The sequence below is a fragment of the Lactuca virosa genome, chromosome 1 (genome assembly GCF_052849685.1).
Source record: "Lactuca virosa cultivar CGN04683 chromosome 1, Lactuca_virosa_CGN04683_v6, whole genome shotgun sequence".
In the NCBI taxonomy this organism is placed as follows: domain Eukaryota; kingdom Viridiplantae; phylum Streptophyta; class Magnoliopsida; order Asterales; family Asteraceae; genus Lactuca; species Lactuca virosa.
In genome coordinates, this window is record NC_136426.1 from 50,961,647 (window position 1) to 50,978,898 (window position 17,252).

A 17,252-nucleotide genomic window follows, 5' to 3' on the forward strand; every position below is an offset into this window, starting at 1 on the left:
GACAAAAAATGATATAGATGATAAGAGGTGAAAGACGATGAGAAACCTTGAATTAAAGGCCAATCTAGTCATCTAGCAGAGTATAGATGACAACCACAGACTATACTAGACAGTCCTGTGGAACGCTAGCAGACTCGCAACTTGTAGGTGTTTTTGAACTACGTGTTCACTAGGTGTTTTTAAACTATGTGTTCACTAGGTGTTTTTGAACTACGTGTTCACCAAATATACTCTAAAAATCCTGACAGATGTGCCTAATAGATAACATCTTAATCCTGCCAGCTGCGCCTAATGGATAATATTGGCAGTTGTGCCTAACCTTTGAACTACGTGTTCACCATATGTACCCTGAAAGACCCTGACATCTATGGACTTAGTGTCTGTTAGATAAACCATGGCAGCGATGGACTTCGTGCCTATTCCTTAGGATAATCCTTAGGAATAAATATTAAGGAATAGATGATTATTAGGGGAGATACTTAAGAATAAAGAAGATAATGGGGATGGGTAATTGAGTTAATTATTTGATGATTAAACATAATAACTTTATTATTGTGGGTTGAAAACCCTATGTACTCACCAGGTTTCCCAAACTGACCCACTCAATTATTTGTATCACATGTATCGATATGAAGCTACATTACACTGAGAGATTAAAGGAGATGTAAATCACTAGTGTAAATGAATGTAAGGTCTGTTTATGCTTATGTTTTTGTATTGACGATGACATCCCAAAGTTTTTATATAAACAAAATACATTTCTTTGGAAATGATTTGATAATATATTATTCATGTTTTCTGGGAAAAAATTCCGCAATAATATTCTTTAAAAATGGATACTCTGATTTTCATTTAAGCATAAATATTTTTTTTTAAAAATGACCGTGAATTTTGGGATGTCAAATAGATACATATAATAACATGTGATTATGTGTATCTAATCACATATGATTTATGTGGCTAAGATTCATTTTCACGTTCTCGATTCAATAATTGATTTTTCCACTTTAATCATATGTGATTAAATACATTTAATCAGATGTGATTATATGTTTCTAATCACATGTGATTTTATTTGGAAAAAATGAATCTTGTCTATATAAATCATATGTGATTAGATAGATACAATCACATGTAATTATATACACGATAACAAATATTAAACCAATAACACGAAAACAAATCTTTATCCAAATTAATCATATGTGATTAAATGCATCTAATCACATGTGATTATATGAATCTAATCACATATGATTTATATGGACACAATTCATTTTTTGCTTTGTCGATTTAATAGTTGTTCTCATGTATTTTATCACATGTGATTATATGTATAATCGTATGTGATTAAGTACAACAGCACAACTATTGAATCGAGAAGGCAAAAATGAATCGTGTCCACCTCAAATCATATGTGATTATATACATATAATCACATATGATTAGATACACAAAAGCAATTATTCGATCGAAACCGCAAAAATACATATTGTCTACATAAATCGTATCTGATTAAATACATATAATCACATGTGATTATATGTATCGAATCATATATGATTTATGTGGATAAGATTCATTGTCACATTCTTGATTCAGTAATTGTTCTTTGTCAACTGTAATCATATGTGATTAAATACATATAATCACATGTGATTATACATATTTAATCACATACAATTTATGTGAAAAGGATTTGTTTTCACGTTCTTGATTCAATAAATCATATGTAATGAAATATATATAATCACATGTAATTATATACACGAGAACAACTACTGAATCAAGAACATTAAACCAAATTTATGTCTACATTAATCATATGTGATTATATACTTATAATCACATGTGATTAAATATATGAGAAAAATTATTGAAACGAAAACTCAAAAATGAATATTGTTCATATAAATCATATGTCATTGGATACATATACTCAGATGTGATTATATGTATCTAATCAAATATGATTAAAGTTGACAAAAAATAATTATTGAATCGAGAACACAATAATGACATATGCGATTAAATATATCTAATCACATTTGATTAAATATATCTAATCATATTTGATTATATGTATCTAATCACATGATTTATATGGACAAAAAAAAGAATATTGTCCATATAAATCATATGTGATTAAATACAAATAATCACATGTGATTATATATACATAATCACAGGTGGTGGTGATGAGTGGTGGTGGTGTGTAGTGGTGTTTGGTGGTGGTGGTGGTGAAGGGTGGTAGGGGTGACATGTAGGGTGGTGATTATAGTGGGTGGTAGGTGGCGGTGGCGAGGAGTGGTAATGGGTGGTGGAGATGTGTGAGGGCGATAGGTGGTGGTGGGTGGGTGGGTGGGTGGTGGGTGGTGGTTGGTGGTTGGTAGTGAGGGCGGTGATGGTGTATGGTGGCTTTGGTGAGTTATGGGTGGGGTGGTGGTGGCGGGTGGTTGTGATGGGTGGTAAAGGTGGGTGATGGTGATGGGTGGTGGTCGGTGGTTTTGGTGGGTGGTAGGTGGAAGTGATGGTGGCGGGTGGTGGTGATAAGTGGTGGTGGTGGGTGGTAGTGGAGGTGGGTGGTGGTGATGGGTGGTGGAGACGGGTGTGTTGGATTAGATGTCTAAGCCCATAACTATTATTGCTATGTATTCGACCCGAGAGTAGCATGGTCCATTTGGGTTGCATATCATCAGGACAATTTGTTAGGATGGACTTTTGAGAGAAGAGGTTATATATGATTTATTAATATATTATAAGTTCTAATATATTAATATGAAATCATATGTTTTAATTAGTATTGATCAAGATTTAATTTGGAATTAATTTAGTGATCAAAAGAGACTAATTAAAACTATGGGGACTAATTATGGTATATTGTTATATTTATATGCGTTGGGCTTATGATCCATATTGGACCAAGTTTATGTACGGATACATAAAGAGTTGGGCCACATGAACCATGGATCATAAAACCCATGGGTATGGGTTTGGGTTATACCCATGACTCTTAGAATTCAACACATATAAATACATATATGATGACCTAAAACCGCCACCCCTAGTGTGTGTGCATGTTCTTGGAGTTCATGAAGGTTTTAGAGTGCATGGAGATTCTCTCTCAAGTCCTACCTTTGTCCTTGATGTGTTGTGACTTCATTTGAGGCTTCCACACTATTGGGGCTAAGCTCTTAAGGCCAAATACATCAAGACTTCCAGCCACACAAAAGGTATGTTACTCTATCTAGTATTTTATGTAATTTGTATGACGATTTCATGCTAGCTATAGGTTCAATACCTTGGAAACCATTTGCATGTATAATTATTGAAAACATAGATCCAAGGTATTTAGGGTTGTATGTGCACCATATGATGTTGTATTATACCAAAACCCAACAGTGGTATCAGAGCCAAGGCTTGTTTTCATGTTATACTTGCTGAAATGGCTGAAAAATCGAAAATTTTAGCTGTCTGGGCACTGGACTCGCCGAGTCCATGAAGAAATTCATCCAACTCGTCGAGTTGGTTAATGCACTCGACGAGTTGGACCCCCTGACAGCATATTTTCGACTTTTAAGGTTGGAATTGGACTAGAAACATTACCCTAATCTGTTTTTGATCTTATAAACCTGTTTTTTATGTGGTAATGTTCATGCTAATCCAATTCAAAAGATAATTGTCAATAGATTCATGTTTTGTATTAGTTTAGTGGTTAGGCTAATTACATGAAAAATTGTTTGACTTGAATTATCTTGTTCTGATGAGTTAGTCTAGATTAATAGAAAAGTTATGTGATAATCTGTTTTCGATCCAAATTAATCTTAAAGTTGTTCATAAAATGTGTTTTTGTAACTTGTCCTCAAGTTATATGAAAAGTCACATTTATGATTTTTGAAACTCATAAGAGTTCCATAAGTTAGGAAAAATGAAGAGTCTTATTTTCTTGAATGATTTTAAAGTCTTCCATAACTTGTCCTCAAGTTATGGAACTTGAAGAGTTTTTTCATTAAGCTACTTTAAACTCATAGGTTATGAAAAGAAGAGTTTTTTTCCTTAAATGTTTTTAAAGTCTTCCATAACTTGTCCTCAAGTTATGGAACTTGAAGAGTTTTTCATTAAAACTACTTTAAATTCATAAGTTATGGAATTGAAAAGTTTTTGAATTGTTCAAAACTTGCCCTCAAGTTTTGGAATTTGTAAAGTTTCCCTCATGAATACTTTAATTCCAAGTTAAGCCCTTAGAATTTTAAAAGTTAAAATTCAACCCTTATACTTTATAGTATTATAAGTTAATTATATATATATATATATATATATATATATATATATATATATATATATATGTATGTATAAGAGCAAGTCAGTCTTATCGTTAGTAGGCCTCATTCACAAAGCCGGTCTATAAGGGGGGTATAAGGTTACTGCCTATAAAATGGCAGTTTAATGGGTGTCCACTCTCACCCACCGCTTCCTTGACTGATGGAGGGTCGTTAGCCGAACGGGTTTGACAAGACTATAATTCTCCCTTCATTAAAAGTATTAATGATAAATACTAAGTAACTAAACACTTATGAATTCCCAATCTTAGTTACTTAGGAAAATATGTGGTGCTAACCCATGAAATTACACTTTGCACTTTGCTTAAGTCGTTAGTGGAGCATGTGTGGTTAACCGACACACTAACTTGGATTTAACAAGGTAAGCAAAGGGTGGCTTAAGGTTTATAATAGGATCGGTGGAGCGCGTGTGGTTAACCGGCACATCGATTAAGTGATAAATATTAAGGGTACCAAGTATATTTGCATGGTTATTCACACCTTGTTTTGTGATCCTCGGCATCCCAGTCGCAAAACCTGAAGGGCACAATCGAGATTGAAACATGTCATTGAAAAGTTCAATGAATCTCAAAAGATCTAGGAGTTTCAAAACCAATTAAAACCTAATAATTTATTTCGTTTTTCATGGTGGAAATTGGTGAATCGTCATTCGCCTACCTTCAAATATTTTATAGCTTGGATTACGGCATCCCTCTTCCAAGTTATAAATTGTTGTGTTGGGTCATAGCCTTAATATTTCATATTGGGTGTTATATTAAGGACTAAAATCAACTAACTTGAATATCTCCCATTGTAGATGTCTAGTTCAGACAACAATGATCTTCCCAAATCTCTTGGAACTTCACTTCCTCCACCTCCTCAAATTATTCTCCCTAACCCTCAAGTTCAAGGTCACTCAAGCCCTATTGGCAAGCAAAGTCTATGTGTGCTCACATCTTGGAGATGAAGTCACATATTGACAAGCCGGGAGAGTTGGGTGTCAAGGTCTTGAGGAAGTTGATTGTTGACTCGGTTCTTCAATCACTTTCTAAGTCACATAGTGAGTTCCTTTAGGACTACTATATGACAGACCATGACATGACCATTAATGATCTAACCTATTTGCTTGGTGCTGCTGAATCAACAATGATTTGGAGCACTAGTAAAGCAAATTTGGTTGGAAGATCGACTTCCCAAACTTCCCTAGACATTGACAATGGTAACATTGGAAATCCAGTAAAAGCTTTCTCTTCCCAATGGAAAGGGATCGGCAATAGTCAACCCGGTTGACCAAATGGTAAAGAGAAAGGTTAAGTCTGAGATAGTCCCGTGTACCATTCCCAAAGAGTCCATATGTTTCTATTGCCAAAGGAAGGGGCATTGGTTGCGAAGCTGCCCAAATTTACCTGATAGTCTGTAAGGATGGTAATGTCAAAAGTTTTGACTCTATTTCAGGTAAAGTCCACTATCTAACTCTATTAAGTTCCTATCTGGAGATTCTTATTACATGATGTGACTAGATCACATTTTGATGTTTTGTAGAATCGAAGAGAGGAAGCTTAAAGGAAGAATATGTTGATTCTGATCGCGAAGATGGATTTCGATCGCATGGTTCGGTGATCAGAATTTTGAGCTGTTGCTTCAGAGTTGTGATAGATTGCTTAGGAATAGATAACAACATAGTTTTCATATGCATTTTCATTGTAAGGATAAGTTTTTCTGCAAGTTTTTAAAATAAAAGAAAATTTTTTGATTTTATTTATTTTAAGTATCCTTACACTGGCATTTGTGAAAAATTGTTGTTTATATGTTTCCATTGATAGCAATTTTGGAAAATGGTTTTGATTCTTTCGTTTGTGGTAGTGCCATAATTTACCAAATAAGGAAAGATTCTCATCACCCAAGTTTCAGTTGGATAGAAACTTGGAATCATGCAAGTTGTATTGTATGATGAAGGAGAATTTTCATCTTTGGAAAATTAAGACTAATTCCTTGAGCACATGTATATGTGAATCAAGTGAAGGATTAGGGGATCGGGTACACTTGAGTGTGCTCTGGTCAGGACCACCACAGAGAACGATAAGACTATTCGTCATGATTTACTAAAGGTTAGTAAATATGGTTATGCTTACAAGTTTAAGTGTAATTCTGAAACATTGGAAAAGTTTCAATGTAAGACAGAACGGATGAGAAGAATCAAATTAGGCAGAAAGATAAAAGTTTCTCCAATCTGAAAATATAGGAGAGTACTTGAGTATCTTGTTTTATGATTATCTTAGTGATTATGAAATCATATCACAATTGATTCTCTAAGGACATCTTAGTGCATTTGTTTGACTAAGAAGAAGAATCGTGAATTGTTAAAATGGTTAAATCAAAAGATGAATCATAATTCGTTCCAAAAATTGAGTCTTAGAGTAATACTCCAAGATTGTAACTTGAGTGACATAATCTTAAGAAGATTTATAACACTTGTCAAATGTAAGAGTAAAATATGTTCTACTCTTGTACATTTGAAATTGGTAAGTTGTGATGTTTTGGATAAAACAGAGACCAACTAAGGTCAATTGTGTGAAGTGTTTGTCTTGATAAGAATCCGCACTAACTCTTGAATATTTGTTTTGTCAAGGAATGGTTCTTGACAAGAGAAACGTATATGTCAAGAGGTCAGTGAGAGTCTTAGAGATATTGAGAAGTTTCAAGAACTAATCAAGAATAAAACCTGGAGTTGACCACTAGCTCACGACTTAAGGTTTATAACCTATCGTGTTGACATATTCCTATTTCTGTGCCCATACTAGTTAAAGTTGGCTTTGCATATGAGTTCTGAGAGTTCTCAATTGGTTGCATAACAACTTGGGAGCAATGTCAGGCCCTTGTGTTGCTAGGTGGCAAGAAGTTAAGACTGCACAAGTTCAATCCATATGAGTCTGGATTTGTCACTAACCTTGTCTTGTGATTATGGTATTGACAAATTCATATGGATGGGAACACATACACCATAAAATCTAAGTGTCATAAGGTTTCTCTCCGATTCATGAAAATGATGATGAGGAAACGTTTTCACTAAGTAGATAGCAATTGTGATATTTGCATTCTCAAAGTCGTTAGTGGAGCGTGTGTGGTTAACCGACACACTAACATGGACTTGTGAGGAATGGAAAAGGTCTAAACAATTGAGAATATGATTACGACATCCCTTTTCATAGTTCTGAAATTGTTTAGACACACATGTGTGCTATTTAAGAAAAGGTGTATGATTTTGATAAAGTTTTATCGAAGCATCTCGTATCAGAAATCTGAACTTTGGTAAGAAAGTCAATAAAGTATTGATTTCTAGAAGTCCAGCTGATTTCTGAGTACATGTCAAAGCTAGTGGGAGCATAAGTGTTTTGCTAATAATCATCATGTTAGTGGGAGCATGATAATTATGATAAGTGTTGCAAGTTAGCAATGTTAATTATAGAAAACAAAAGTTTCAATTCGTGAAGCTGCAGGGGTTGAAAAGGTTGTTTTGCTATAATTAAGGGAGAGGAAATTATACTTCATTTCAATTCTAAAAGCTTAGATTGTGAGATTTTGATCGAATTTAGTCATGATTACATTATTTGCGTTCTAAAATTCGATTATGATTACGGTATCCCTTTTCATAATCTGAATTATGAGAACATGGCAAATAGAAATAGAAATATTATAGCAAAAGACTGGTCTAGTATCAGGTCTTTATGTGAGACATCATGAATCGTATCCCATATGCTTCGGATATAGGATCGATCTCATGTGCTATAATATTCATCATTTCTAAATTATCCGAATGCTCAGGTCATTAAGAGGGGAAAAGTCGAGAATTGGATATGACTAAAATGATTAAGCAATTGTCGAGGATAATCTAAGGTTTACCAAAGATTGGTTGCTCATGGACAGTTGGAAGTATATTGTTAATTTTGGAAGGACCATATTGACATATTATGAAAAGAGGCAACTCTTGTTCAGAAGTGATAGTCAAAATGGGAATATGGAAATGTTTTCCATAGGTGGAAGTTATTCAATCTGTGTGAGATTAGAAAACTTAATGCAAGAAGGATGTTCAAAGCAATGTACTTTGAATATGATACTTCGTTTCCATAGAGTTGATCTCCATTGGAATACTCTGTAATGAGTATTGACAAGTCTTTGTGACTTTGTGCATAATCATTACAAGAGGATCAATGCATATAAGTTTAGAATCTAACAGATTTCGGTAAATGGCAGGAATTTGGAATTCTTACATTTACAATAAGGATTTGGGATTGTGAAATGAGAATCATTGGAATTATGTTCAATCGATCTATTTCACAAAGTAAAAGATCATATACAAACTTAGTGTGCATACTTGGTGTATGACATAACTAATGTTTGGATAAACATAGTGTGCATGCTTGGAGCATGGCATGACTATTGTTTTGATTCAAGTATAAAGTTGATTATTTTACACATTATTCAATGAATAATGTGTAATCAATATGGTGATAAATAAAAGGTGTTTTATTTATATTCATAAGTTTTGAGACCATATTGGATTCAATTATTCTTGTGTTTCACTTTGCATGTTTTGACTTCCAAAATAGCTAGGTTATTCTTCCCGAATGACTAAGTTATTCAAACCATCCATAGTCAATAATATGTTGGAAGTAGGTATTAAGGCAAGACTGTCATGAATTGGGTTTGTAGATGTCTAAGGTGTTGGACATAGCAAAAGTTGCTACAACATTCATGAGTGCTCTTGGAATGAGATTCGAGTATTGGATTAAACCCACGCTCACTTGTATCACTTCATGGAGTGAGACGATAATATCTTATATTTTTCAAACCTAGAGATATGAGGTGTTAACTATGAGTTGGTTATACATTGATTGTACGAAAACGCATTGGTAACTTGGTGTTATAAAACGTGCCTTTGTGTATGATTCAACAAGTAGTAGAACAAGCATATGAGTCGAAGTTTATCCATTCCTTTTACCCTTGGAGGGATAAAAGCGATATCTGTGGGCCCCTCGATGATTTAGTGATGACAAACGTAAGTGCTCGGCCGGTCCTGGACTGATTTGATTTGTTCAATTAGTCGGTCGTCATAAATCGGAAATCGGGAAACAACAGATGGACAGAGAGAATGATTAGAATCCATGTCTCAGTCCATATGATATCTATAATGGAGGAATATATGATCCCTTATCTAATGGACGCGTCATTGATTTGTTCAGAATTCGACATCGGCTTTATGAGCTACGATTGCTAGTCGGGTTTTGGAGTCATATGCAATAATAGTTTTAGACTTATCCAAGTGGGAGACTGTTGGATTAGAGGTCTAAGCCCATAACTATTATTGGTATGTATTCGACCCGAGAGTAGCATGGTCCATTTGGGTTGCATATCATCAGGACAATTTGTTAGGATGGACTTTTGAGAGAAGAGGTTATATATGATTTATTAATATATTATAAGTTCTAATATATTAATATGAAATCATATGTTTTAATTATTATTGATCAAGAATTAATTTAGTGATCAAAAGAGACTAATTAAAACTATGGGGACTAATTATGGTAATTAGTTATATTTATATGTGTTGGGCTTATGATCCATGTTGGACCAAGTTTATGTACGGATACATAAAGAGTTGGGCCACATGAACCATGGATCATAAAACCCATGGGTATGAGTTTGGGTTATACCCATGACTCTTAGAATTCAACACATATAAATACATATATGATGACCTAAAATCGCCACCCCTAGTGTGTGTGCATGTTCTTGAAGTTCATGAAGGTTTTAGAGTGCATGGAGATTCTCTCTCAAGTCCTACCTTTGTCCTTGATGTGTTGTGACTTCATTTGAGGCTTCCACACTATTGGGTCTAAGCTCTTAAGGCCAAATACATCAAGACTTCCAGCCACACAAAAGGTATGTTACTCTATCTAGTATTTTGTGTAATGTGTATGACAATTGCATGCTAGCTATAGGTTCAATACCTTGGAAACCATTTGCATGTATAATTAGTGAAAACATAGATCCAAGGTATTTAGGGTTGTATGTGCACCATAGGATGTTGTATTATACCAAAACCCAACAGGGTGGTGGTGATAGGTGGTGGTTGCGAGTGATGATGATGGGTGGTGGGTGGTGGTTGGTGGTAATGACATGTGGTGGTCATAATGGTGGGTAGTGGGTGAGTGGTGGAGGTGGGTGGGTGGTGGTAATGGTGGTGGGCGGTGGTTTTGGTGGGTGGTGGGTAGGGGTGATGGGGGCGGGTGGTGGTGATGTGTGGTAGTGCTCGGTGGTAATGGATGGTGGTGGTGGGTGGTGGTGGCGAGTGGTGGGTGGCGGTCGGTGGTAGTGGCGGGTGGTTGTCATAATGGTGGGTAGTGGCTAGGTGGTAGTGAAGGGTGGTAGAGGTGGATGGGTGGTCGTTGTAGTGGGTGATGGTGATGATGGTGGGTGGTGGGTAGGGGTGATGGTGGCGGGCGGCGGTGATGAGTGGTGGGTGGTGGTAGTGGCAGGTAGTGGTCATAATGGTGGGTGGGTAGTAGTGATCGGTGGATAATGGTGGTGGGTGGGTAGTGGTTGTGGTGGGTGGTGGTGATGTTGGTGGGTGGGGTTGGTGGTGGCCTGTGGTGGTGATGGGTGGTGGTGGTGGTTGGTGATGATAGATGGTGGTAATGATGTTGGATGGTGGTTTTTGGGGGTGGTGTGTGGGGGTGGTGGAGTTGGGTGGCGGTGACAGGTGGTGGTGGTGGATGGTATTGTTTGGGTGGTGAGTGGTGATGATTTTAATTTTAAAAAATAGCATGGTCAAAATTTGTTCTCAAATGTTCTCGTAATAAGAAATATTCTCGATTGGATGCTCCTAAACTATGTTGATCATTTATTTTTTCCGCAAAAGCCACCAACGTACCGGCGGAAAGGGGAAAGGAATACACATGTGTTTTCCAACAAAACATGTTTCCTTAAACTATGTTGATCATTACCTTAATATATACAAAAACATAGTTCTTTTCGTTTTTTTAAATTTTTATTGAGCTATTTTTATCGAAAAGTAATTTTAAATATATCAAAATTCATAATTTTTATTATATATAAATAGACATCAATATTGATATAGTTTTAAGATAAAATAAAATTTTTATTTTATTTTATAGTTTCAGCTCTCGTTATTCATAAGTAAATAAAAATGCATAAGATTTTTACTACCGTACATTCATTATTCACTTATGAATAAAAAGTATGATTAATTTTTTTATAGTTTAAACATCATTCATATATTCACATATGAGTAAACTATCTATAGTTTACATCAACTCTCGTCACATGTTATATTCACATATTAGTAAAACGTGTATTAGTCTTCCTCACAAGTTATATTCATATATGAAAAACACATTTATCATAATTTTGTTACGAATGATGATGTAAAAAGATATATTTTAGGTAAGAAACTTTATTAAGTGTTATATTTATATATGAATGATATTTAAACTGTAAAAACGTTAAGCATACGTTTTATTTATAAGTGAATAACGAATGTACTGTAATAAAAATCTGATCCGTTTTTATTCACTTATGAATAACGAGAGCTGAAACTCTAAAAAAAATTATTTTATCTTAAAATTATATCAATATGGATGTCTATTTATAGAGAATAAAAAATTATGAATTTTGATATATTTAAAATAATTTTTTGATAAAAATAGCTTTCTAAAAATAAAAAAAAAACAAAAAAAAAATATTTTTGTGTATATTAAGATAATGATTAGCATAGTTTTGTAACGTCTCATTTTCACAACCAAAATTTTTCATTTTTATTAAAGTAAAATTCCCAATTTATTAATCCATTATTTAAGAAAACCATTTATTTAAAATTACATTTATTAATGTCAGAGTATTATAGGAAACGTGGAATCTTCAAGTTGTTGATGAGTGTGTATAGTCCCGCCTTTGCCTTCCCACAATCACTGATGATACCTGAGACAATAAACAACTGGTTAAGCATAAATCTTAGTGATTTCCCCCAAAATACCACATACAGAACAAACATACTGCCAAACATATCTGGGTGCCTCGCCTATCCCTTCGGTCTATTTAAAACGGATACCGTCGAGCATTTTTGAGTGTTGGCCTACCCCTTTTGTCTATTTCAACCGGATACTGCCAAGCATATCTGGGTGTTGGCCTACCCCTTCGGTCTATTTCAACCGGATACTTCTGAGCATATCTGGGTGCTGGCCTACCCCTTCGGTTTATTTCAACCGGATACCGGGTCTATTTCACCCTTACCACTACCATATAATATCATAACAAATAATCACAGAATCATCAACAAATACTGGCATACCAAACAATTATCACAAAGACATTCATATTACTATAAACATCAATTAGTGGGCTGGCATTGGTGCCTTCGACCCACAGATACGGTGAGGGTAACTCACTACCGCCCACTAGTCCTCTAACAACATACAGTCCTGCCACCAACTAACATCCATAGATGTGTAACTCTAAGTAACCAAAGATGAGATAGCCACCCGAACAGATGGTCCTACTCTAAAGCCACAACTAAACAAGGAACAAGCAAGAGGGCCTAGACCAAGAGTTCTTAGGTTATCCTACATGACCACCGACAGTCCCTAAGGGCACTCCATAAATGATAACCAGCAAGCACATATAACATACAGTTCTACAAGTTATTACCAAAAAGCAACATACTCAGTACCAGGAGACATATCTAACTGATAACTACAGCATAGCACCATATTCGATACCAGAACACATATCTAACAGATCACTACAACATAGCAGCATACTCAATATCAGATCGCAGATCTATCATACTAATACAACATAGCAACATACTCAATACCAGAACACAGATCTAACGAATCACTACAACATAGCAGCATACTAAATATCAACAATCTAAGGAATGCGTAATTGTATGTACTCATAGGTGAGATAGACATCCGAATAAATAATCCTACTCTCGAGCCACATCCAAACAAGGAAAAGGCAAGAAATCCTAGACCAAAAGTCCTCAGTCTATCCTACATGATTACATACAATCCCTAGGGCATTCCTCTAATATCAGATAACCGAAACTAGTGGGTCGACATTGGTGCCTTCGACCCACGACACAGTGAGGCAAAACTCACCTCGATAAGCGCGTAGATAACCACTGTAGCAACGAAGAACTCTACTAGCTTTAACGCACTTCCAATTACCTACAGGAAGATACTTGAGTCAATACCCGATCAGATGTTACAGTCACTTGCAACAGTGACCACCTCACATGAAATGACAATTAGGGTTTCACATAAAATGACAATTAGGGTTAAGTAAGAACACTTAACCCACTAAAGTCTTAATCACTTAAGGGGTGTGACTGATTAATGTTTGAATTAGTTATTCTCGGGTGTAATAATAATCCAATCAATAGCCCAATTATGCGTCCGATCATTGTCCAAAATAGAGCTTCCCGATTCTAGGGTTTCCACATAAAATGATAACTAGGCTTAGTGTTCCACACTTAACCCCTTAAGGACTTAATTCATTAATTCCAATATTGCATTAATTTAATCGTAAGGACATTGCTAAGTATTATTTACCGTTTAATTAACATCTTAAACGTGGGTCCCGACAAGTACCAAACTAAAGTTTCCAGGATTAGGATTTTCTAAACCCTAATTAGGATTTCCAACCCAAACACATGCCAACTAGATCCAAGGTTAGGTTTTTAGGTTAATTAGAGTTTTAATAGGTCGGGCACCACCTACTGCCACCTCGGGCGGTGGTGGTCGACGTCGGTCCATGGCGGAAGGAGGCGCCAACCACCATTTCAAATGGCGGGAGTCATAAATTTTTGATCCAAACACCATCCATAGCCTCTTGGTTTACACTGAATGTTAATCCAACACCCAAACAGCACACAACTACCCGAAGTAGCGGCTGGTGGTGGTAGAACGGCGGCAGCCACCACCTCACGGTGGTGGTGGGTTTTCTTAAATTTCCGGCCAAGATCCGATTATACAACCTTACACTATACAAATGAAAATGTACACACACACACACACATAGGGATGAGTGTGGGAAGGAACCGGTACCGACCGGTACCGTTCCCGATTTCCCGAAAACCGAATTTTCTCGAAAGTCAGTACCAAACCGAATTAACATTATCGGTACCGGTACCGGGAATGGTACCAGTTTTCGGTACTAGTATCGGTACCGGTGGTATCGAATCCCGAATTTTATGTATTTTGAGTACCGAGTACCGTCCCATATTTTTAAATTCGGTACGGTTCGATATCGGTACGGGATCGGGATTTGGGACAAACTGCTCATCCCTACACACACACACACCATATCATACACACACAGCCACCTCCACACGGTGGTTGGTGGTGGCAGAAAAGGCAACAAGACGGACGCCACCATGGTTGGCGGCCATGGTGGTTCTTTTCGACTTCCGGCCAACCAAAATACACACACATACGCCTCACAAAGTCGCAACCACAACACACATACATAATAAAAAAATGACCGCAACCACCTTTTCCGCGGCAAACGATGGTCGGAGGCAACAATGTCACAAACGTGTGGAACGACGACGACGGACGGTGGCTGAGGCGTAGCGATAGAAGAAATGGAGAAGAGAATGTACGCGACCGAACCACGAACAGTTGCAGCCTCCACGATCATTAATCTTCCGATCTCCTCGACTGACTCAAGACGGGTTCGTGACTCTTCGTCTTCGCCGGCAACGGAACAGTGATGATGGCTGCTTGGTGGTTCTTCAGTGGCGACAAGGAGGTGACGGCTGGAGATGAAGGGGTATAAGGATGGAAGCTGTATCGTTTTTAGGGTTAGGGTTAGGGTAGTGTATCGGTGGTAAGCAACAGGGTGGAGGGGAACGAGTTTCAATTCCCGTCTCCAATTTAAAATTAATTCCTTTTGTACAAGATTGGTCCCTGCCTCCACAAATCCTTTTCAATTTAAATCCAATAATTACCAAACAGCCCTTGTTCATGAATTTCTTTACATTTCAAGTCCCAATGTTACAATATAGACCCCAAATTCTGGAAATTATATCATTTAACTCCTTATGGCTAACACTGATAAATTATTATAGATTTAAGGCTAAAATAAAATAAGATAATATATAAAATTCATCTCGGGGTCTTAGGGCTTATTATTTATTTATTTACTTATTTTATTTTATTTATTTTATTTTAAACGGAATGTTACAATTCACCCCCACTTAAATTAGATCCCGTCCTCGAAATCAACTTTCGCTTCTACTTCAAGATGCACCCCCTACAACAACCAAGATGAACGAATATCCACAGAATCAATCGGTCTTCGAGCTTCTCGGCTAAACGCCGGTGCTCTAATCCTGCACCAAAAGGGCATCACCGTAATGAAAACTAACTGATCTCATGTTGAATGCACCACACCCTTACTTTGCTCCGACAGTCCAACTGAGTTATCAACTATCAACATTGGGGCTCATCCCCGATCAAGCGATAACAGAGAAGCAAACCCTCAACCTGAGCTCCTAACACCTTAGGGCCTAAGCACAAGCACGCCCTACATATGATATCACAACTAAGACAATTACGAATTGAAGGGAAGGTCCAACAACTGACGGTGATCTTGTCACGAAACCCGAAGATTTAGCAGTTGAGCAGAAATCTGGAACTTAGAGAAATCCGACTGAGAAACGAATCTTGACACAAGGTCTTCCTGCTGCGTGGTTCCACCCTCCCCCACTTGTATTATTCTAGAATCCGAGAGCTTCGTAGTCCTTCGATACTCAGACCAACTCGGACTCTATTACTTGATCCCAACCACTGATGTCCTCATACATAGGAGAATCTGAAGCCACACGACATTCTCAACTTCCAGTACGCATACAATTGAGGACAAAGATAACTAATCCATACATAACAAGAGATCAATTGAAACAAAGCTAAATAAGATAATTCCATTTAACTGATCATCCAAAATTACAACTGAACCTTGACACACAAACATAAATTACAGATAAATACTACCACAATTGCAAAATAAAGAACTGCCAACTCAAATCTCAGTCCTCAGGACCCCGGTGGTCCCCTGACGACCATCGCGTAACTGCCAAGCTAAGGGTGTAGGATCCAGCACCTCACTGAGAAACGGGAAATGAGCCCTGATGTGGCCTTCCTGGCCGTAATGAAAACAAACTCGCACACTCTGCCCGTAGTCTCTTCCAAAATGACCCTCCTCACCACACCTGTGACATACAAAAGGTCTGCGCCTCCCTCCAACTGATCCTGAATTCTGGCCGACGAGCTTGAACCGCTTCGCTGCAGGATGGGACTGATCCGGAGCCTCACACTGCTCCCTCACCTGGGTTTCTATCTCAATCTCTCGACTCCTCGCGGCATCCTGAAGCTCGGCGAGAGAACCATAGCGTTGGATGGACACAAACTGTCAAATATCCGTCTTGTGCATGCTCAATACCGAGTCATCTGAGCCTGCTCTGAAGCAGTGAACTCAGGACTGTACAAAGCCCTCTTAGTGAACATCTTGGTGATCTCCGTCACTGACTCGGTTGTCTATCTCAGATCCAAGTACTCCTGGGCCAATCTCTCCCTATTTACCAGGGGAACATACCCTGCACGAAACATTTTCGAGAATTGTTCCCATGTCATCGCGGCACTCTGCTCAGGAGTACAAGAACTAGTCACCAGTCTCCACCAATCCCTTACCCCAAACCTGAGAAGGTTTAGGGCGCACTTGACCTTATGGTCATCTGGAAAAGAACACGTGAAGAAACAACCTTCCACGTCAGACAGCCATCTCATCGCCGCAATCGGGTCTGAGACCCCATCAAACTTTGAGGGCTTCATACGATCGAAGTCCCAA